Source organism: Microcebus murinus, chromosome 7, assembly GCF_040939455.1.
Source record: "Microcebus murinus isolate Inina chromosome 7, M.murinus_Inina_mat1.0, whole genome shotgun sequence".
In the NCBI taxonomy this organism is placed as follows: domain Eukaryota; kingdom Metazoa; phylum Chordata; class Mammalia; order Primates; family Cheirogaleidae; genus Microcebus; species Microcebus murinus.
In genome coordinates, this window is record NC_134110.1 from 78,784,083 (window position 1) to 78,807,044 (window position 22,962).

Consider the following 22,962-nt stretch of genomic DNA (forward strand, 5'->3'; position numbering starts at 1 on the left):
GTTCTATTTGTAGTTCTTTGAGGAATCTCCATACTGTTCTCCAAAGTGGCTGTACTAGTTTACATTTCCACCCACAGTGTTTAAGAGTTCCTTCTTCTCTGCATCCTGATCAGAGTTAGTTATTTTTTATCTTTTTAGTAATAGCCATCCTGAAGTGAGATGAGACAATAACCTCATTGTGGTTTTCATTTGCATTTCATTGTCGTTTTGATTAGTGGTGGTGAGCATGTTTTCACATATTTGTTGGTTATTTGGATGTCTTTGGATAAATGTCTGTTCAGATGATTTGCCCATTTTTTAATTGGATTGTTTCGTTTTTTTGCTGTTGAGATGTTTGAGTTCCTTGTATATTCTAGATATTAATCCCCTGTCAGATGAATAGTTTGCAAATATTTTCTCCCATTCTGTAGGTTATCTTTTCACTCTGTTGATTGTTTCTTTTGTTGTGCAGCAGCTTTGTAGTTTGATATAATCCCATTTGTTTAGTTTTGCATTTGTGGCTTGTGCTTTTGGGGTCTTAGTCATAAAATCTTTTCCCAGACCGATGTCCTGAAGTATTTCCCCTATGCTTTCTTCTATTAGCTTTATAGTTTTGGGTCTCACATTTAGGCCTTTGATCCATTTGGAGTTGATTTTTGTGTAGTGTGAGAGGTGAGAATCTATATGGATATCCAGTTTTCCCAGCACCACTTATTGAAGAGACTGTCTTTTCCCCAATGAGTGTTCTTGGTACCTTTGGCAAGAATCAGTTGGCTGTAGATGTGTAAGCTAAATGGCCTAATTACTTCTTAAAAGCCCCACTTCTTAATATTACCACATTAGGCATTAGGTTCCAACATATGAATTTGGTGGGGTGTGGTGGGGTGAGGTGGGTGGGGGGAACATGTCAACATTCAGCCCATAACAGCAGTCATCTGCAAACCAGGAAGTGGGCCCTCAGAGACTGAATCAGCTGGCATGTTGATCTCTGACTTCATCCTCCAGAACTATGAGAAGTAAATGTTGTTTAAGCTACCCAGTGTATGGCATTTCATTATAGCAGCCTGAACTGATTAAGACAAAGGCTAAGTAGGAATTTTTGCAAGTGGTGAGAGAAAGAAGGGCGAGGAAAGGAATTTACTAAGAAGATTCAACTTGTGCAAGGATGCAGAGGTGTGGAAGGGTAAAAAAGTGATTGTGAATTTTCAGAAATTCCCTGTGGCTGGAGGTTGTCCCTAGGGGAGTGTAAAGGATCTTGTATGTGAGGATCAGGAATTGTGGTTGTATTCAGGTGATGAGCAGGTGGTCAGTGTGTGAGAGTTCAGTTAGAAATATGAAGGCTTGCTCATGTGAGGGGTTGTTGACACTGGGAAGACTCAGCAGCTCAGGCTCCCTGGGTACCTGCCTCAATTTGCTTTGTTTCCGGTGTGCAGCCTCAGGGTGCCTAGACCTCTTCCATGTTGCCTCAGGGCTCCTAAGAGAGGTAGGCTGATGCTGGGTGGCTTTTTATGACCTGGTCTTGGAAGTGACATGGTGTCACTTCCATCTTATTCTTGTAGTTAGAAATGTGTCACAACAGCCAGCCCGTATTCAAAGAGAGGGGAATTAGACCACATTTTGGTGGGAAGAGTACCAACAAATAGGTGCATGTGGTTTTATTTTGTTGTTGTCGTTTCTGTGTTCTTGATTTGACTCTCAGCTTAGCTGTTGTTAGTATGTAGAAAGGCTACTGACTTGTGTACGTTGATTTTGTAACCTGAAACTTTGCTGAATTTATTTATCAATTCTAGGAGTTTTTCAGTGGAGTCTTTAGTGTTTTATAAATACAAGATCATATCGTCAGCAAACAGGGATAGTTTGACTTACTCTTTCCCAGTTTGGATGCCCTTTCTTTCTTTCTCTTGCCTGATTGCTCTTCTAGGACTTCCAGTACTATGTTGAATAGAAGTGGTGACAGTGGGCATCCTTGTCTTGTTCCATGTCTTAGGGAGAATGCTTTCAACTTTTCCCCATTTAGTATGAAGTTGGCTGTGGGTTTGTCATATATAGCTTTTATTATTTGGAAGTATATTCCTTCTATGCCTAGTTTGTTGAGGGGTTTTATCATGAACAGGTGCTGTATTTTATTGAATGCTTTTTCTGCATCTGTTGAGATGATCATCTGGTCTTTGTTTTTACTTCTGTTTTGGTGGTGAATCACATTTCTTGATTTGTGTGTGTGTATTTTTTTTTTTTGAGATATAGTCTCACTCTGTTGCTCGGGCTATAGTGCTGTGGTGTCAGCCTCGCTCACAGCAACCTCAAACTCCTGGGCTCAAGCAGTCCTTCTGCCTCAGCCTCCTGAGTAGCTGGGACTATAGGCCTGTGCCACCATGCCTGGCTAATTTTTTTTCTATATATTTTTAGTTGACCAGTTAATTTCTTTGTATTTTTAGTAGAGACGGGGTCTTGCTCTTGCTCAGGCTGGTTTCGAACTCCTGACCTTGAATGATCCTCCTGCCTCAGCCTCCCGGAGAGCTAGGATTACAGGAGTAATCAGTACCTGGCAGATTTGTATATATTGAACCATCCTTGCATCCCTGGGATGAAACCCACTTGATCATGGTGGATTATCTTTTTGATGTACTATTGAATTCAATTTGCTAGTATTTTGTTGAAGATTTTTGCTTTTATGTTCATAAGGGATATTGGTCTGTAGTTTTCTTTTTTTGTTGTGTCTTTTGCTGGCTTTGGTAACAAGGTGATACTGGCTTTGTAGAATGAGTTGGGGAGGGTCCCTCCTTAATGTTATAAAACAGTTTCAGTAGAATGGGTTCCAGTTCTTCTTTGTAGGTCTGGTAGAATTTGGCTGTGAACCTGTCTGGGCTGAGGCTTTTTTTGTTGGGAGATTGTTTATTACTTTTTCAATCTCGCTAGTCATTATTAGTTTGTTCAGGATTTCTGTTTCTTCCTGATTCAGGTTTGGGAGGTTGTGTGTTTCTAAGAATTTATCAAGGTCCTCTAGGTTTTTCTAGTTTGTGTGTGTAGTGGTTTTCCTAGTAGTTACAGATTATATTTTGTATTTCTGTGGTGTCAGTTGTAATGTCTCCATTTTGATTTCTGATTGAGTTTATTTGAGTCCTTTCTCTTCTATTTCTGGTTAATCAAGCTAGTGATCTATTGAATTTTGTTTATTTTTTCAAAGAACCATTATTTTTGTTTCATTGATTGTTTGTATTTTTTTGTTTGTTTGTTTCTTATTTTGTTTAGTTCTTCTCTGAGCTGTGTTATAGTTTTTTTTCCCTTCTGCTACCTTTGGGTTTGGTTTGTTCTGTTTCTAGTTCCTTGAGGTGTGATCTTAGGTTGTTAATTTATGATCTTTCTGTCTTTTTGATGTAAACATTTAAAGCTATGAACTTCTTCCTTAGCACTGCTTTTTTGTATCCCTTAGATTTTTGGAAGCTTGTGTAGCCTTTGTTGTTCAATTTGAAAAATTGTTTGATTTTTGTCTTGATTTTTTTCAGTAACTCAAGGATTATTCAGCAGTAGATTGTTTAATTTCCATTTATTTTTGTACTTTTGAGAGTTCTTCTTTTAATTAATTTCTAGTTTTATTCCACTGTGGTCTGAGAAGATACATGGTATGATTTTAGTTTTTCTAAATTTGATGAGACTTGTTCTATGGCCTAATACATGATCTGTCTTGAAAAATGTCCAATGTGCTGATGAGAATGTATATTCTTCAGTTTTTGGGTAGAATGTTCTGTAAATATCTATTAGGTCCACTTGCTCTAGAGTCCTATTTAAGTCCAATGTTTCTTTGTTGATCTTCTCCCTTGATGATCTGTTTAATTCTGACAGCAGGATATTTAAGTGCCAGGCTATTATGATGTTGCTATTTATTTCTTTCCTAAAATCTAGTAGAATTTGATTTATGAATCTGGGAGGTCATGTGTTAAGTGCAAATATTTTACGATTTTCGTATCTTCTTGTTGAGTTGATCCCTTTATCGTTATATAATGATCTTTGTCTTTTCTTTTTTTTCACTATTGTTGATTTAAAGTCTATTTTATTTGATACGAGAATAGCTACTCCTGCTTGCTTTTGGTTTCTATTGCATGGAATATTTTTTATTTATTTTTGAGACAGGGTTTCACTCTGTCACCTGGGCTACAGTGCAGTGGTACCATCCTACCTCACTGTAGCCTCAAACTCTGGGGCTCAAGTGATCCTACTGCCTCAGTCTCCCAAGTAGCTGGGACTATGGGCACGTGCCATCACACCCTATGAATTTTTTCTATTTTTAGTAGAGATAGGGTCTTGCTCTTGCTCAGGCTGGTCTCAAACTCCTGACCTCAAGTAGTCCGTCTGCCTTGGCCTCCCAGAGTGCTAGGATTATAGGTGTGAGCCACCTCGCCCAGCCTGCATGGAATCATTTTTCCATTCCTTTACCTTGGGTCTATTTTTGTGAGTTAAATGGGTTTTCTGGAGACAGCATATATTTGTGTTTTTGTTTTTTAAATCCATTTAGGATTTAAAGGCCAGAGGTCCTTAACCTATGTTGAGTTGTATAATTATTTCATTATATATTACAATGTAATAATAATAGAAATAAAGTGTACAATAAATGTAATGTGCTTGAATCATCCTGAAACCATCCTCCCGCACCCAGTTCGTGGAAAAATTGTCTTCCATGAAAACAGTCCCTGGTGCCAAAAAGGTTGGGGACTGTTAATTTAGGCAATCTATATCTTTTAAAGAGAGCATCAAGACTGTTCACATTTAATGTTAGCATTGACATGAGGTACTGTTCTGGTCATCATTTTGATTGTTACCTCATTGCTTTGTTCTACCCCTTGTGTTACTGTTTTATAAAAGCTATGAGTTTTAACTTTTGGGTGTTTTTACACTAGTGGATATTAATTGTTTTATTCCATGTATAAAACACTTTTGAGCTTTTCTTGTATGGAAGGCCTAGTGGTGACAAATTCTCTTTGTGTTGGCTTATCTGGGAAAGACTTTATTTCTATTTCATTTATGAAACTTAGTTTTGCAGGATAAAAATTCTTGGCTGACATTTACTCTGTTTAAGGAGACTAAAGATAGACCCCATTCCTTTCTGGCTTGTGGTGTGTCTGTTGAGAAGTCTGCTGTTAGTCTGGTGAGTTTTCCTTTGTATGTTACTTGATGTTTTCATCTCATGGCATGTAGGAATTCCCCTTTATGTTGACTTTGGTCAATCTGATGACTACATGCCTTGGTGGTGCCCTGTGCACATGTTTAAAACCATCACCTCCTTAGCACTCTGGGAGTTCGAAACCAGCCTGAGTGAGACCCCATCTCTACCAAAAATAGAAAGAAATTAATTGACCAATTAAAAATATATATACAAAAAATTAGCCGGGCATGGTGGTGCATGCCTGTAGTCCCAGCTACTTGGGAGGCTGAGGCAGGAGGATTGCTTGAGCCCAGGAGATTGAGGTTGCTGTGAGCTAGGCTGATGCCACTGCATTCACTCTAGCCTGGGCAACAAAATGAGACTCTGTCTCAAAAAAATACATAAATAAAATAAAACCATCACCAGATCCTTGTGGAATGTCTTTCGTGATAGGGTCAGGAGTGAAATATGGATCTCTAAGGGAAAGAGCTGGGCAGGATATCAAGGTTTGGGAGAACTTAGCATGGGTGATATTTGAAGCTATTATGTTGAGATGGTCTAGGAAAAAAAGTAGAGCAAATAGAGAAGCGAGAATGGATTGTCAACATCACAGAGTGGGGAAAGGAAGATTCGAATTAAGAAATAGAGAGGTAGACTTTCAAAGGCTATGGAGACGCTGAGTAGGTTGAGGGGAAGAGCAGATACTGGCTTTGGTGATGTTTCCTAGTCATGGATAATGCTGAGGGATTCAAGATCCGTGGATTGGGATGTGGTTGAGGAGAATGGGAGGGCCGGTACAGTGGACTCTGGGCCTATGGGAATGGTAAAGGGAGGCAACCAAGGAGTAAATCGAAGGGAAATTTGGATTAACTGATGGTGATTTGGTTGCCTGTGCAGAATGCTGTTTTGTTTTAGTTTTGAAGTGAAGAGAGTGAGTAGTCTGGCATTTCTATGTGTTTGTAAAATGAGAGAAGAAACCAGAGTCAAGGGAGAATAACTGGATTTGCTATTCCTATGTATGCCACCGGTTTAGGTTATGATGCTTTCAATGCAAAATGTATTTTAATAGTGATATTATAGAGTTTGACCTTCAAGGAGCTCAAGTCTATAAGCAATAATTCACTTTAATGTGTAAGAGCCTTGCAGAGAACAAGTACTTATTAAATATTTGCAGAATGAAAGTATTATACTCTCCCTGGGTGGTATGCTAGCCAGAGAAGCAATTTAGCTTAGAGGTGACATTTTAGCAAAATCATAGTAGTGCTGTGATTGTTAAATTCTAACCAGTGATTTCTAAGGACAAAGCTGAACCTGTGAGTTCATCATAGAGTGTCTTGGCTATGGGATTGATTTGTGCAGTTTCTGGATTTGTTAAGTGTTCTAGCTCAGGTGCTCTTGAGAAATAATTTTCATTCTAGAGTAGCATTTGCCCAACCTGAGGGTCAGTCAGCATTTTTCTTCAAGTCATCATTGAAAGAGAAACCTATCTGCTAAGTCTGCCTTTCTTGGCAGATTTAAAATGGATTATTACTACTGCTGATTGCTTCAGGGATTCAATGGAAATTTTAACTAATATTAAAGATAATATGACAGATTTCTCTTGGTTTAGGAGTTTTTATTTTTCCCAGCCTTACAATCCCTCCCCAAACTTCCTTCCTTTTTTTTAAGCCCACAAGAGAGGACTTCAGTCCTAAGATCCTTGTCTTCCCTGGTGGTGTGCTCTCTGGTCTGGGCTGTGGTCACTGCAGATGCCATTCTCCAAGTTGAATCATTCCTTTCCTGATGGTGACTGTCACTATGATGTTAAATTGGAAAAGTAGTGAAGTCTCAGGAGGCAGCCAGCCTTTCAAAGTGCACAGGATGACTTTGTGAATTTTCTCCAATCCAAAGTGGAGCAGAAGCCTCAAATCACGCGTCAGTCTGTCTGTCCCCTTATTTTCTTCTTAGTGTATTCATTTCTCTCAGAATTCCTGTCTCCTGTTTTTGATTTTCCTGTCTCTCTCCCTTAGCTTAGCCTTTCTCTTTTTTTCTGTCTTTTTTTTCCCCACTCAAATTTCCCTTTTTTTTTTTTTCTCTTTTTATCTTTCTTCATTTGGGGTCATAAAATGGAACTCAAGCATTTTTGTTGTTCTTTTTGTTTTGCTTTTATATAATGAATTTCATGCATTTATTCAATATATTTTATGGGTCCTATTAGTATTACATTTTTGGTCTGTAGGGATAATAGAAAAAAAAACCCTGAAAATGGATTTCTTAGTTTGTTCATTTATTATTAATTTCATTGCTATTTCAAAGGTAATTTAGTTCTTTTTATATGTACATGTGTGTCGTGATTCGAAGCTTAAAAGAAACATTTCAAGTTATTAATTGAGAACGGAAAAAAATATAATGCTCTATTGGTTTAACAATTTGGATTTCTCTGAGGAATTCTGAGCCAAGGAGAAACACTTAGAGACCACACATCCCCTTTCCTTTTTCTTGATTTAAGGGCATTGTAATTTTAAAAACTTATTAGAAGATGAAGAGAGGCTGGGTGAGGTGGCTTATGCCTGTAATCCTATTACTCTTGAGAGGCTGAAGCAGGAGGGTCCCTTGAGGCCAAGACCAGCCCTTAGTGAGAGCGAGACCCATCTCTACTGAAAACAGAAAAATTAGCTGGGTAATTGTGGCATGCACCTGTAGTCCCAGCTACACTGGGGGCTGAGACAGGAGGATCACTGGAGCCCAGGAGTTTGAGGTTGCTGTAAGCTATGATGACACCACTGCACTCTAGCTGGGGTTACAGAACGACCTTGTCTCAAAAAAAAAGAGAAAGAGGAAACTTGATTTTTCTTTCTCAATTAAAAAGACTGAGGCAAGCGGTGAGTCAACTGCGACTCTAATCCAGTGCCATCTCAGAACATGGACCTCTGTTCTATTGTCACGTCCACTTCGGGCTCTGCACACATTGGCCACCAGTGAGGGCTCCAGCTCCTGAGAGCTCTGTTTGTGCCCAGAGCTTGGGGGAAGGCTGTGGATGCCTAATCACCCTTTAGCATTTTTTTTTTGTTTTGTTTTGAGACAGAGTCTCGTTTTGTTGTCCAGGCTAGAGTGAGTGCCGTGGTGTCAGCCTAGCTTACAGCAACCTCAAACTCCTGGGCTCAAGCAATCCTCCTGCCTCAGCCTCCCGAGTAGCTGGGACTACAGGCATGCACCACCATGCCCAGCTAATTTTTTCTCTATATATTAGTTGGCCAACTAATTTCTTTCTATTTATAGTAGAGACGGGGTCTCGCTCTTGCTCAGGCTGGTTTCGAACTCCTGACCTTCGAGCAATCCGCCCATCTCGGCCTCCCAGAGTGCTAGGATTACAGGTGTGAGCCACCACGCCTGGCCACCCTTTAGCTTTTTGATGGTAATATGTAATTTTTTGTGTGTGTTTATTTTCCCATTAACGCTCCTACCTCATATCCTTATTTTGTGTATGAATGAAAGGAAAATGTGATTGTGTCCTTCACAGTGTGGCAGTTCTGCTCTTCCTTGCTTTAGAGGTTGGAAACAGTGAAGAGGGCGAGATGGGGATGGCTTTGGGCCTTTCAGCTTTTGAAGAATTTGAAATTCTTAGTTCATTTTAACTGATGCTGCATGGAAAGAAAGACATTTTACTTGGAGATGATGCTAACATTTATGGAGAGAGCGTTTCCTAGGTCCTGGCTCCAACCAAGCACTTATTTGATCTCACATCAGCCCTGGGCAGATGGCTGTATTCTTCCTTTTCCTGTTTTACTGATGAGGGAGTTTAGAGTTTCAGGGGATTAAGGAACTACCCTAGAACTACTTTAGATCATAAGAGTTTATCTACAATATTTTACATCCTCTCAATAATCTACAGAGAGCTTATCTTGAATGAATTTGTTGCAGACATAAATTTGCCAGAATGGAGCTGACTTATTTAACAATACCAGGTCTCACATGTGAGGGATTTGGGATTTGAATTATTGAATTGACCACTGATAAAATGTTATGATGCAAGTATAGCCAAAGGGAGCGGAAAAAAAAAAGGTTTTCCTGTTGCTGTTTTGGGGGAAATAGTACCTGTGATCCAAGAGAGGGGAGAAGGCAATGGTGAGATGTGGAAAGTGCTAGAAAGGAAGCTTTCTGCTCACCCCTGGCTGGTGGTGCTGTAGGTTCCTTTAAGGAATAGTTTTTTCTACCAAGGCAGTACATCTCTGCTTGTTCCAAGGGAAGCCAATGGGCAAGCCTTATGCTCTTGGAAGCAACCATGGCCCCATTAACTTCCTTCAGTTACTGGGCAGTGCCTGGTCAGAGCAGCTGTACTTAATGTGCAGGGTGTCCCAAAAGTCACCATACATAGGAAAAATGGGAAATGGTAGTTAAACATACTTTTATTTGCAAAATATTAATTACAAAATTTTATAAATTTTTATCTTTGTATGGAGACTTTTGGGACACCCTGTATTTAGTATTTTCCTATGCTTTGAAGTGATTCTTTATCACTTTTTTTGTATAAGTTGTACATAGACTTAGTGGAGAAACATGTATGAAAGCATAGCAATAAAATATTTCTTTTAAATAAAAAAACTAGGGCCGGGTGCGGTGGCTTATGCCTGTAATCCTAGCACTCTGGGATGCCGAGGCGGGAGGATTGCTTAAGGTCAGGAGTTCCAAACCAGCCTGAGCAAGAGCGAGACCCCATCTCTACTAAAAATACAAAGAAATTAATTGGCCAACTAAAAATATATATAGACAAAATTAGCCGGGCATGGGGGCACATGCCTGTAGTCCCAGCTACTCGGGAGGCTGAGGCAGGAGGATCGCTTGAGCCCGGGAGTTTGAGGTTACTGTGAGCGAGGCTGACGCCACGGCACTCTAGCCCGGCCAACAAAGTGAGACTCTGTCTCAAAAAAACTAAACTAAACAAACAAACTAAAACCTAGTCACCTTAAGCGCTTTCCTTCCATGTTTATTAGCGTCTAAGAGTCCTTTTTTCTTCAACAAATCTGTTATTACAAACACATTCTAATGAAAGTAAGAACTAAGGTGCAGACCTAATTTTCTTTGTTCCCTGATATTTGTCGCCCTTCCCTTCTTCTCCTCCCCTGCACACACAGCCTGTCCAGTCAGGATTCAGGTTCTTAATCACAAGCGTTTACTTGAAACACAGGCTGCTTTCTTTGGCAGGCCTGTCAGGTTTCCTCTCTTCAAAGGGAACCTGAGACCTGCTGGTGCCTGACGTCTTTCTCGTCAGAGATCTTCTTTAGAGCTGGATTTGCCCCTCACGGTTTTACGTATGAAGTGTAGTGGGTGCTTTTTTTTGTGGGAGGGATGTCCAGGAAGGGTGTTTTCACAACAGCGTTTCCTACCTCCTCTGGGTGCTGGGGCTGGAGTTTGCTTCTGCCCGTGTGATTCTCAGTCACTGCCGTGGGCTGGCCTGGCTCCTCTGTCCTCTGGAGGGTATGGCTGGCACCTTGTCTTCTCTGTCAGCTCTTTTCCTCTGGGTGGGAAAAAGGCGTTCAGGATTCATCTGCTTCAGAGGTGGGTGGGGGTTGTGGGGAGTTAAGGCAGGTCTGGTTGTAAAAGTGTCTTTCAAGCTTTTACTGGCTATTCAGAAATATCTGTTCTAGAAGGTGCCTCTAAAGCTGGGGTGTTGGCTTCCCAGGGTTGCAGTATTCTATTTTTGAAGTGACAGAGGTGCAGGGCTCTTGTTTATATTGAAAGCTGCTTACCAGGAAGTGCTAAGGCCTCCTCGGACAATGTCCACACAAGCGCAATTATGTCCAGTGGCTTGCTTTTCACTTGCTTCCTAACTCATTTAGGAATGGAGATATTCCACATAATCTTGTAATATATCTTACACTTGTCCAAAGATAAAATTACAGCAAATTTAGTTATAGATCTAATTGGCTTTTACTTGGGATTCTTAAATCCGGGCAGCCTTTTTACTCTGTAACACAGAGAGTTCCTACGGGGCAGGGGCAGAACAGTGGGTTTTGTGAAGGGGGAACAAGGAAACAGAGCCACGGAAAAAGCAGTTGCTTGGTTAACGTCAAGTTACTTCTGGTTACTTTCTTGCCAGGAGCTGAAGCAGAGTGGACTTCCTTATGCTGACTCAGATAGACTGGAATCTCCTGTTTTCAGGAAAAACTGGTCTGTTTGGGGATCTGCTTCCTTAAAGTTTCAATTTTGTTATGTGGCATGCAGCATGAGTGACACCATTTCAGTTTGGTTTGGTCTGTTGGGGTGTAGGACAGGAGCTCGGTCCCAAAACAGTGGTCTTCCATCATTTTTGTTTAATAACCTTAAAAATTTTTTAATAACCTTAAAAATCACGTATGCTGTTTTTTTCCCCAAGTTTTAAGTCTGTATTTATTTATTTATTTATTTATTTATTTATTTATTTATTTATTTATTTATTTATTTGAGACAGAGTCTCACTCTGTTGCCCAGGCTAGAGTGCCATGGTGTCAGCCTAGCTCACAGCAACCTCAAACTACTGGGCTCAAGCCATCCCACTGCCTCAGCCTCCCGAGTAGCTGGGACTACAGGCATGCGCCACCATGCCTGGCTAATTTTTTCTATATATTTTTTGTTGGCCAATTAATTTCTTTCTATTTTTAGTAGAGACGGGGGTCTCGCTCTTGCTCAGGGTGGTCTCGAACTCCTGACCTTGAGCGATCCTTCCACCTCGGCCTCCCAGAATGCTAGGACTACAGGCGTGAGCCACCACGCCCGGTCTGTCTGTTCTCTTTAGAGGTAAAGTACACTCTCATTACTACTCTTTCCCATAGTGGCAATTTTTTTTTTTAATAATTGGATATTTCTATTATATGAGGCTATAATAATAGTTTTACTTCATCTTCTCTGGGTAAAGAACTTAAGCTTCTTAATAGATACAGCTAAAAATTTGGCCTTGTTACAGGAAGAAAAAAGTTGGCTGAATCGTGGGATATGAGAAGAACTGTGTTTGCTTTCAGGTTAAAAAAAGAAATTATTTTTCTCTATACAATGGAGAAGCATGGCCCAGAAAGTTGAATGGCATACAGCTGTTTCTTTGTACTTCTGCAGTAACTTCGAGCATGGGCTTTTGCTTGTGTCAAAGTATAAGTGGGTTATTATGACCGCCCAGTATTCAAGAGAATAAAGCTTGAAACTGGAGTAGCTGATGTTCCAAAACCCAGGAGTGAGAATGTACTTTTATTTAGTTTTTTTCTCTTCAGTGAAATCTGAAGAGTACTCCTTATAGAGAGTGAAACTTTTATTTGATCTTTTATTGTAAAGTTAAGGAATAATATCTAGGCTGTTTTAGATGTTAGGCTTTAAAATTCTCATGTGGTATGTGTCAGGGATGATGCCATGCACTTTTGATATCAAATCAACTAAACTCTCACTTTAAAAATATTTAGAACAGGGAAATTTGTAATTTTTTAAAATGAGATACCACTTATTTTTTTGCCCCTGGTTTGGAACATGACTTATATCAATAGTCGGGAAATTAATAGGTTAGCTCTTCCAACCACCTTGCAACTGAAAATTAAGTATAATCTTATTTTTAGATTTATAGGTTTCTATAAACCTTATTTTAAAGTGGATTGCTGACTACACTTGTGGCATTTATTTGATCTTCATAAATACTGGCAGTAATGGTGGATTTCACTTCTGACTATGATGTTAATGGGAAATAAAATATATATATATATATAGAGAGAGTGTGTGTGTGTGTGTGTGTGTGTGTGTGTGTGTGTTTGTGTGTGGTCTTTCCAGGCCCCACTACCTTGAAGGGGGTTGATCAGGGCTTAGGCTCGGGATAGTGGCTAGATGTCCTCACTAAGGCATGTTGCTTAGATCTCAAAGCTCGCTTTCTTGTTGTCTTTGCCTTGCTAAACTGCCCCAGCAAATGTAAGGATGACAGTGGAGGCTGGGAGCCGGGTTGGTGGCTGCAGTGTGTGCTAAAGAATCAACAAAACAGGACAACAAAAGACTTTATAGAAGTGTAGCTTTCCCCAAACAAGGTCTGCATTGTGTGTTCTTTTTCATCCTGGGGTAGCTAGCTGTCCTTCCTACCAGAGTCAACTATTTGTCATGCACTCTCTCCATGGGAGACATCGGTAAGACCAGCCGAACTGTTGAGAGTTCTGGAGTAAAATTCCTACTGGACTTGTTTTTCGTGCTTTCTGTGACCTCCAGTGTTTCAGCAGCTCTTAGGGAACCTCATTCTCTGTTCCATCAGCTTTACTGTCACCAGGATTATATGGTTAATCATTTCCTAAGGCGCCTGCCTAGCACCTGCAGTATCTAAAAAAAGTTACTTTTATTGTTTCCTTTTTTGTCTATTATAGTCGGTTCTAAAAAAGTTACTTTTACCTTACAGGAGCAATGCATAAATATATTCTCCTTGTTAAGTTAAAAAAAAAAAAAGGCAAAAGAACATAAAGATAGTTGCTCAAAGACCTCGGTTGGTGTGAGTCCTGTCCAACCTTTTCTAGTTATCTGTATACCTGCCAGTGTAGACCAGGAGTTCTCCTGCTTGTTAAAACAAGGCCTCAGAGGGCCTGTTAAAACAGATTGCTGACCCCACCCACAGTGTTCTGATTCAGTAGCTCTCAGGTGAGGCTGATAATTATATTCAGTAGCTCTCAGGTGAGGCCTGATCATTGCATTTTTAGCAAGTTCACAGGTGATACTGATACTGCTGTTTCAAGGATCACATTTAGGAACACTATATAAAATTGATTTTTTGATGTGCCTTTTTTTTTTTTTTTTGAGACAGAGTCTCACTCTGTTGCCTGGGCTAGGGTGCCATGGTGTCAGCCTAGCTCACAGCAACCTCACACTCCTGGGCTCAAGCAATCCTTCTACCTCAGCCTTGAGTAGCTGGGACGACAGGCACGCGCCACCATGCCCGGCTAATTTTTTCTATGTATTTTTAGTTGGCCAATTAATTTCTTTGTATTTTTAGTAGAGATGGGGTCTTACTCTTGCTCAGGCTGGTCTCAAACTCTGGACCTTGAGCGATCCTCCCACCTCAGCCTCCCAGAATGCTAAGATTACAGGTGTGAGCCACCATGGCCTGCCTTGATATGCCTTTTTTTTTTTCTTTGAGACAGAGTCTCGCTTTGTTGTCCAGGCTAGAGTGAGTGCCGTGGCGTCAGCCTAGCTCACAGCAACCTCAAAGTCCTGGGCTCAAGCGATTCTGCTGCCTCAGCCTCCCGAGTAGCTGGGACTACAGGCATGTGCCACCATGTCCGGCTAATTTTTTCTATATATATTAGTTGACCAATTAATTTCTTTCTATTTATAGTAGAGACGGGGTCTTGCTCTTGCTCAGGTTGGTTTCGAACTCCTGAGCTCAAACGATCCGCCCACCTCGGCCTCCCAGAGAGCTAGGATTACAGGCGTGAGCCACCGCGCCCGGCCTTGATATGCCTTTTTAAAAAGCAAATGCTATGATGTTATGTGTTTCTGTGTTTTTCATCAGCTCTGTGTGAAGGAGAGCTTTCTGTGCTAGTAATATTGATCACTGCATTCTTTTTAACTGCTGTGTAGTTGCCCAGGCTAGAGTACAGTGGCGTCATCGTAGCTCACTGCAGCCTCACACTCCTGGGCTCAAGTGATCCTCCTTGCCTCAGCCTCTGGAGTAGCTGGGACTAGAAGTGGGCACCACCACACCTGGCTAAATTTTCTATTTTTTGTAGAGATGGGGGTCCCATTCTTCTTCAGGCTGGTCTTGAACTCCTGAGCTCAAGCAAATCCTTCTGCCTCAGCCTCCCAGAGTGTTAGGATCACAGGCGTGAGTCTTCATGCGCAGCCAGTCCAGCTTCTTGATAGCACACAGATCACTTTCCCATGAAAATGTGTTCAACTTTTTGTGTGCAACTGCCATGCCGACTCAAAGACCACTTGTCATTAAATTTTTTACGTAGATTCAACACTTCTGGTCACAAGCTGGGCTTAAACAAGATTGCCCTTATATCTTTGAGCTTCCTGGGAGAGTCTGTTTTTTTACTTAACTGTTCAGGCAGAACAGAGTAAAGCAAAGCAAATTCTTTCTCTTGTAAGAAAAACTTAATATCTTTCACCTACTTTTGCACTTGTGCTTTGGGATATGAAAATAAGCTATACGAAATGACAATAAAATTTGTAGTGAGTTTAACACCAGGGCTTCCCAGATAGACAGTGGCCCTCCAGGAGTGCTTCAGCGGAGCCTGAGTTGGTTGCACATTTTGAACCCCATGTGGTGTATGGAAACAAATTAAAAAAGTAACCCACAGAGTAATTCATTACAATTTTAATTCTTTCCATACAACCAACATGTAAGGGGCTTATTAGGTTTTAAACAGATACTGTGCTTTATTAGATTGTTTTTTGTTGTTATAATTTACTGGATAAGGTGCTGAGGGAATTGAGATGACCTAAAAATTTAAATAATCCTTAAGTTGGGTCACAATGGACACTGAATGCCATGTAAAAAAATAGACACAAGAAGCCACTTAAAAAGGACAATCTGCCGGGCGTGGTGGCTCACGCCTGTAATCCTAGCACTTTGGGAGGCCGAGGCGGGCGGATTGCTCAAGGTCAGGAGTTCGAAACCAGCCTGAGCGAGACCCCGTCTCTACCAAAAATAGAAATAAATTAATTGACCAACTAAAATTATATATACAAAAAATTAGCTGGGCATGGTGGCGTATGCCTGTAGTCCCAGCTACTCGGGAGGCTGAGGCAGTAGGATCGCTGAGCCCCGGAGATTGAGGTTGCTGTGAGCCAGGCTGACACCATGGCACTCACTCTAGCCTGGGCAACAAAGTGAGACTCTGTCTCAAAAAAAAAAAAGGTACAATCTGACACCTGCCTGCCCCAGAGGACCAGTTGTAGATATTTGCTTTCTGGGTTTGTTTCAGTGAATTAGATAGAAAAGGTGTTTCCGAAGGAAGGATGGGGGCCTGTGAGTTGTGTGTGCCTCCCATGGACTTCCCTAAGAAGACCACTACTCTGAAACCTAATAAATATTCAGTGTAATAGGAGATATCTGATGCTTTATCTCATTAGTGCTGAAGGACTTGCTGCAGTTGCCATGGAGAAGCAGGTGCTGCTTTTAGCGATGTGACAAAGGCCTTTCAGGAATGAAAGGTCGTCTAACCTCAGCTTGAAGTGCCCTGTTAGTCCTGATGAGTACTGATCAGTTTCTTTATGTCTCCCATATTGTAATATGTGTAACATTTTAAACTGTTCATTATTTTTTTTAAGTACTATTTTATTTTAATCAGAATTTGGCTTCCAGTTGCAAAGTCGTAGGCTTGTATGTTGGTAAAATTAAGGTGTAATTTATTTACTAATTGTTTATAAAATTATCATGAAATTCTTCTAGTAGGTAAGAGAACAAAATATTATAATATGCATAATATTATAAAAGACTACAAAATCCTTGCCTGACAAAGATTACTTTCATTTGGAGAAGCATGAATGCTCTGGTTGCTTCTGACTATATACCTTGAACATTTGAAAAAGCTGATCACAAAATTTGTCATATAAAATTTAAATTTGAATTTTGGAACCTTTTACATGACTTTTACCTTACAGATTAACCAACAAATGAGGTAATGTGACTTTTGCAATTATTTAAAATGTTAACCTTTCTATTTCATGAATGTAAGAATATAACATTTTTATGAAAAGCATTTTGCTTCTTTGCTTTGGTGTCTAATATGGTGGAATGTTCTAGAATCTTAAGACACATTTAAATTCCTGTTGAAATGTAACTGCCCAAACCTTAGTAAGATTTCACTATGTTAAGTTCTAGAAATGATAAGTTTTGGTTGATTGATCAGTTGGTCGATTTTGGTTGATTGATTAGTTTTGGTTGATTGATTAGTTGGTCGCCTTTAAAGTGATAAACATTGTGTTAAACCATGAAGCTTTAACAACAGCAACAACAAAGTGAATTCAAAGCCCAGCATGGTGGCTGGAGCCTGTAATCCAAGCAGCTCAGAAGGCTGAGATGAGAGGATGGCTTGAGCCCAGGAGTTTGAGGCTGCAGTGAGCTGTGATTGCTTTATTGCATTCCTGCCTGGTGGTGAAGTGAGACCCTGTCTATTAAAAACAAGCAAACAATAAAGAAAACCAGAAGAAATGAATCCATGGCTACTGCACCTAAGGAAGGTTTAGATGAGTGAGAGATGCTAGCATATGAGTTAGCTACAATAAATTTTATAGGGTGATGCTATGTGTAATCAGCCTGCTTGTGGGTGGCCTCCTGCTAAGTTTTGATGAGTTCTGATCAAAGAGAAATGTATATTCCAAAGGAGCCACACGTTTAATTGGGGCCATACATAAGTCTGTAAGTGACTTTGAAGGTTGTCTTCCCAACCCTGGATCCTCTTTTGGGATTCGTAGCAACAAAGGCAAACAGAGATGACTTTACTTTGGGTCTCCATGTTAGGACTTAGACCTTCCCATTCTGGGTACAACTTCTTGAAGCCTGGCTCCAGAGAGGGGAAAGGAAGTGGCTGATTTGACAAGCACGGTTCATAAACTAGATTGAACTCATTTTGTCTTTTCAATAGCTGCCTTCATAATTTGTAGTATTTTACAGATGGGAGATCTGATGGTCCAAGGAGTGGAACTTTTTCCTACTTTATAGGGTTCACAGTGGAGTCAAAATGCAAACCCCCATCAGTTTGATTCCCAAGTTCGTGCTCTGTGACCACTCCCATCAGCTGCTGAAGACCATGCAGCCAACTTGGAGGGTGTTGTGAACTACTTGCCTTTACCTCACCTCACCTCACCTTTACCTGAGTTTGTGCACCCTTGTGTGCACGTGAGGACATACATGAACATGCATGGAGAAGCCCTAGCTCTTGCTGGATTCTGGGCACATTAGTTTACACTGTCATCAAGACGATGTTTCTATCAATTGTTCCTTCCCTGCTGCCTTTTGGTGGGACTACAAAGGAACATGTGGGATGGAGAAGGGAAGCTTGAGTTCTGCCCAGGACCAGTCTGATTGTGCTTTTTTCTTCCCTGATTCTCTGACTGTCTTCATTTTCCAGACGTGGTCCCTGACTAGTGAAGGCCCCTCTGCAGTTAATCGAGGCTTTATTTCTGCAGACCAGCCCAACCCTAGCTTCATGTCCAACAATATCACTTCCCATTTTTTCTGTGCACAGGTGTGGGACAGGTGAGAATCTCTGATGTGACTAGTCTGATTGCTCTCTTCTCAGTGAGAAGACAGAGCCCCAAACTGTGCCTCAGGGAGCTCATGGCTAGTGTGAGATGCAGGTGGGTGAGACTTACGTTCAGCATATGACAGAATGACATCGCTGCTGATGACTGACCAGTGCAGGCTTTGCTCAATGGCAGTATCATAGCTGATGAGGTTTATCCAAGGCGTGATTATTGCTGATTGAAAACTTTTCCCAGTGCCCCACTAGGACGACTTGAAATATGGTTGGCATGAGTAATTTTTGACAGTCTATACAGAGATTGAAAATTAAAAAAAAAAAAAAAAAAGACCCATGCGATTTGAGTTAAGAGAAAGGAGGAAGTAATTCTGGTGAGTGAGATTCTGAGTCGTTTTCATAAAAGATAAGCTATTTTCCTTGGATCTCATCTTTGAGAATTTTAATAGATGGGCCTAGGGAAGAACTTTCTAGCTAATGGTCATATGGAAATTGTCTTAGTATCTATTACTGCATAACTTATTACTCTAAAACTTAGCATCTTAATAAAAAAAAAACAACAGAATGTATTATCTCACATAGTTTCTGCAGGTCAGGAATCCAGGGCTGGCTAGCTAAGTAGTTCTGGCTCAGGGTCTTCCATGAAGTCACAGTAAAGCTGTTGGCTGAGACTTCAGGCATCTCAAGGCCGTAGGATCTATCTCCCAGCTCACTTGGGTGGTCGTTGGCAGGTAGTGCCAGCTCCTCACTCCTTGGGCCTCTCCATAAGGCTGCTTATGACACGGCTTCTAGAGAAAGAAAACCGTGAGTTCTTACTCTGTTGATACACAGACCAACCCTGGTACCACGTGGGAGGCCCTACACTAAGTTGTGAATACCACTGATGCCGGGAGCAGTAGAGTATGTAATGTGAGTAAGGACCAGGTATAGGGTCTCTGTAGCTGCAATTTAGGGGATTAGGAGTGGTGTCTGGGAGGTGAAATTGAAGCTGATGTCTCCTGAGTTCTGTAGAGTATGAACGCGAGGTGAATTAACCCTCAAGCAGCTTAGCCTAGTTAGGGGAGTTGCATTTTGAATGTAACTGTGACCCAGGATGGAAAGCACTATGTGCACAGAGGTACCAGTTACAAGCATGAGGATTCAGAGGTTCCTGCTTGCAGGAGAGCAGCCAGGTTTGAGGGGAGGTGGTTTTGTGTGTGAAGGACATGGCCCAGGTGCTGCTCCCGTGGAGGGGTGGCTCATCATCCGTGCGTTATAATGTCATGGATTGCAAGTGACTGATCCCTTTCTACACACGTACACACACAGGCAGAGTTGTGCTGTCCCTGAAAATGCCTCTGCTGGTCTGTTCTTGCTGCTAGCTAGCATCATGGGACTTCCAGAAAGTGTCGGGGTTAGGGTTAAAAATCTGAGGTCACCCTGCTAATTAGTTTGGCGGTGTTGACCTCCCCTCCAACTTTCGTCTGTCTCTGAGTGGCACAGCAGCGGAGGCTGGTAGAAATGTGTAATTTCCTGGAGTGCAGTGCAGCTAACCATTTTGTTTCTGTGGTATTGTTGAGAATTTGTTAGCGCATGTAACCAGTTCTCATAAACATAGATTACCCGTGGGAGTTGTGTGTGTGGTGTGGTGAGCATCCAGGCAGTGTTCATTTGAAGTGACGTGTCCTGCATTCTGTGTGTTTTCTGTGGCCACAAGGAAGCCTGAACCATCGTTACTTAACAATGGATTACTTTTCAAAAGTTGGTTAATCTCTCTCAGGCCATTAATGGCTTAGAGACTAATAAGCAGACACACTAAATACGTACTACTTTATGCCTGAAAAAAAGAGGCAATGTTCCTGGAGAAAGGGAGCTGTTTTCTCTAGTTAACTAGGCGGAGCGGGAGTTCCCAGTGGTTCAGGTTATGATAAGACTTGATGAGTCAGAAATGATGTTATTCTGGAGACGACTGTACAGTAATTAGAATTTTACCTCATTTTAATTAAAAGATTCTAACTCTCACCTGCCTTCCCTGGCGTTTGGGCAAGGCGCAGAGTTGTCTCCTAGTCAGTGAGGCTCCGCGCCTTACTTTTGGGGTGACCTCAGGAGAACCCAGGCCTCCGGCTTCGGTGAGGCTCACGTTATCACCACCGAACAAAGAGAAAGCATTCGCGCAGGGCTTCGAACCAGTGTCTTTGTGACACAGCTGGACCTGTGCTGAGATCTCCAGGGCCTTGGCGTAAAACAAAGGCGTGTTTTGTTGTGTTGAGAGCATAGAGAGGCTCCCTTTCTTTTTTTGCAGTCAGATATGTAATTGGAATTGCTTAACAGGAACATGGAGCCTGCTCATTCTCCCAGACGGTTGGAATAGCCAGGTGGGGGCCCGCTTAGGTGGCTGGGAGTTAGGCACCCCCCCCAATTTACCGAGCATTTGAAACTCCCCACTTGTAAACACCTTGTATTCCTGTCCAGATGGTTGGGAGGATTGAAAAAAAGACATTGTATGTTTAAAAAAATATATTTTATTGTAATGGAAATAGTTAACATGAGATCTACCCTCTTAACAAATTTTTAAGTGTGCAATACGGTATTGTTTTTAATAGCTATAGTATTTGAGTGTGTTTTGTACAGTCTTTGGGTAACATGGCCAGTTTTTAATTTTAAATGCTCTGAAAGTTTGTTCTGAAACTCTGATAAAAAATTTTGTTTTTCCTTATAAACACTATCCTGAACTGCTGATGAGTATGTGTTTCTTTTTGGGGTAATGAAAATTAGATTCTGGTGATAGTTGCACAACTCTGTGAATAAAAACCACTGAATTGTACTCTTTGTACAGGATCAATTTTATGGTATATGAATTATGGTATATAAAAACTAAACACTGTCCAAATTATTACTACAAAAATCCCCTAATTTCTCCCCTCCCTGCCGATGTCTTAGCAGGCCTTCAGTAGATACAGGTGACTAAGTGTTGAATAGTGTAGTTGAAATAATTAAAATGGCACCAATAGATGAGGATGGGAATGGGGGCTGCAGTGTCAGGAGTAAAAGCTCCGGGGGCAGGGAGGCTTATGGGGTGGCTCCTTTGTTATTTATTGGAGGCATAGGAGGAAAAGATGCATCGTGATCAGGTGAGGCTCTGGGTGGGCCGGGCTGCAAATGATCCTGGATGCAGGACAGGTGTTAGTCTCGTGTGTGAAAGTTGGGAATGATAGTATTGTATGGTTCAAATTCTGGTTATCTTGGCTGTCAGAGTCGGCTTAAGGCAGGGAAGGGAGAATGCGGTGAGGTACCAGTTCTTAGTTTTCAGAGTGTCTGTGTCCTTGAGTAGCAAGGTCCAGCCTGGTCAGATAACAAAAGCCAAGAATGAGGTGAAGCAGGATGGCAGAACCAGGCCTGGATCGGGACAGTTGTCAAAGGTCTCCTTACAAGGTATGGGAGTGTGGTGTCCAGTATAGTTTTGGGGTTCAATTTTAGTTTTTTCATTTGTGTATTATTTTTATTTTTGATGAATCTCTGTGAAGAATGCATTTTCAATTATCTGGATACATATAGTCCTGTACTCAGATATAATATATCTAATGCCTTCTCAGATTTATATGTACATCCATATATATATATTTTCTAGACTAGGTCTCACTCTGTCACCCAGGCTGGAGTGCAGGGGGACAATCACAGCTCACAGCAGCTTTGAACTCCTGGGCCCAAGCAAGCCTCTTACCTCAGCCTCCCAAGTAGCTGGGACTACAGGCATGTGTCACCATATCCAGCTAATTTTTCTTTATCTTTTTTTTAGTTTTTTTTTTAAATTTGAGACAGAGTCTCACTCTGTTGCCCTGGCTAGAGTGCCATGGCGTTAGCCTAGCTCACAGCAACCTCAAACTCCTGGGCTCAAGCAATCCTTCTGCCTCAGCCTCCCAAGTAGCTGGGACTACAGGCATGTGCCACGATACCTGGCTAATTATTTTAGTTGCCCAATTAATTTCTTTCTATTTTTAGTAGAAACAGGATCTCGCTCTTGCTCAGGCAGGTTTCAAACTCCTGACCTCGAGCAATCGGCCCGCCTCAGCCTCCCAGAGTGCTGGGATTACAGGTGTGTGCCTAGGCACTCCGGGCTCTTTTTTTAGTTTTTGAAATGGGGGGAGTCTCGCCATTTTGCCCAGGCTGGTCTTGAATTCTTGGCCTTAAGTGATCTTCCTGCCTTGGCCACCCAACTTTTCAGATGTATATATAATTGCAAAGCATAAACCACTCTGAATTTTGTCTGAGCAACTGCTGAAACAGATAACTAAATCTTTTGAAACCCCATTTTCCTCCTGAGGGTATTCAGATTTTCTTCCTGTTGGGTTTTATGCAGTCAGGTTTCAGACAGAGGATTCTGTCACTGGGCGTATTATTGTCAAAGACAGACACATTTTTAACATAGTCTTTTACTGAGAAATATTTAAATTCTGAACGACTAAGCTATCTCCCCCTCAGAGGACAGTGTTAACTAGCACCATTATAAACTTGGGACTGCTCTAAGAGTCCTGCTTCTGAGGGCTTCCACCTAACTTATTTTCATAATTAAGAAAAATAATAAATGTTCAAGGCGAATGAATCCAAACAATAGGGGTATGCAATTAAAAGTCAGATTCTTTTATATGAGACCCATTTCCCAGAGACAGCTGTTACAATCTCCCTCTAGGTGTCCTT

General features: G+C 41.3%; 1 protein-coding gene and 1 non-coding gene across 2 annotated transcripts in view; both read left to right on the forward strand.

Annotated features, from left to right (window-relative positions):
* TPD52 (tumor protein D52) overlaps window positions 1-22,962 on the forward strand; it is a 211,280-nt gene that overhangs the window by 5,622 nt on the left and 182,696 nt on the right. The window lies entirely within an intron of this gene.
* On the forward strand, window positions 18,452-18,592 carry LOC142871996 (U4 spliceosomal RNA). The gene has a single exon (XR_012920248.1). It is a non-coding gene; the product is annotated as a U4 spliceosomal RNA (small nuclear RNA).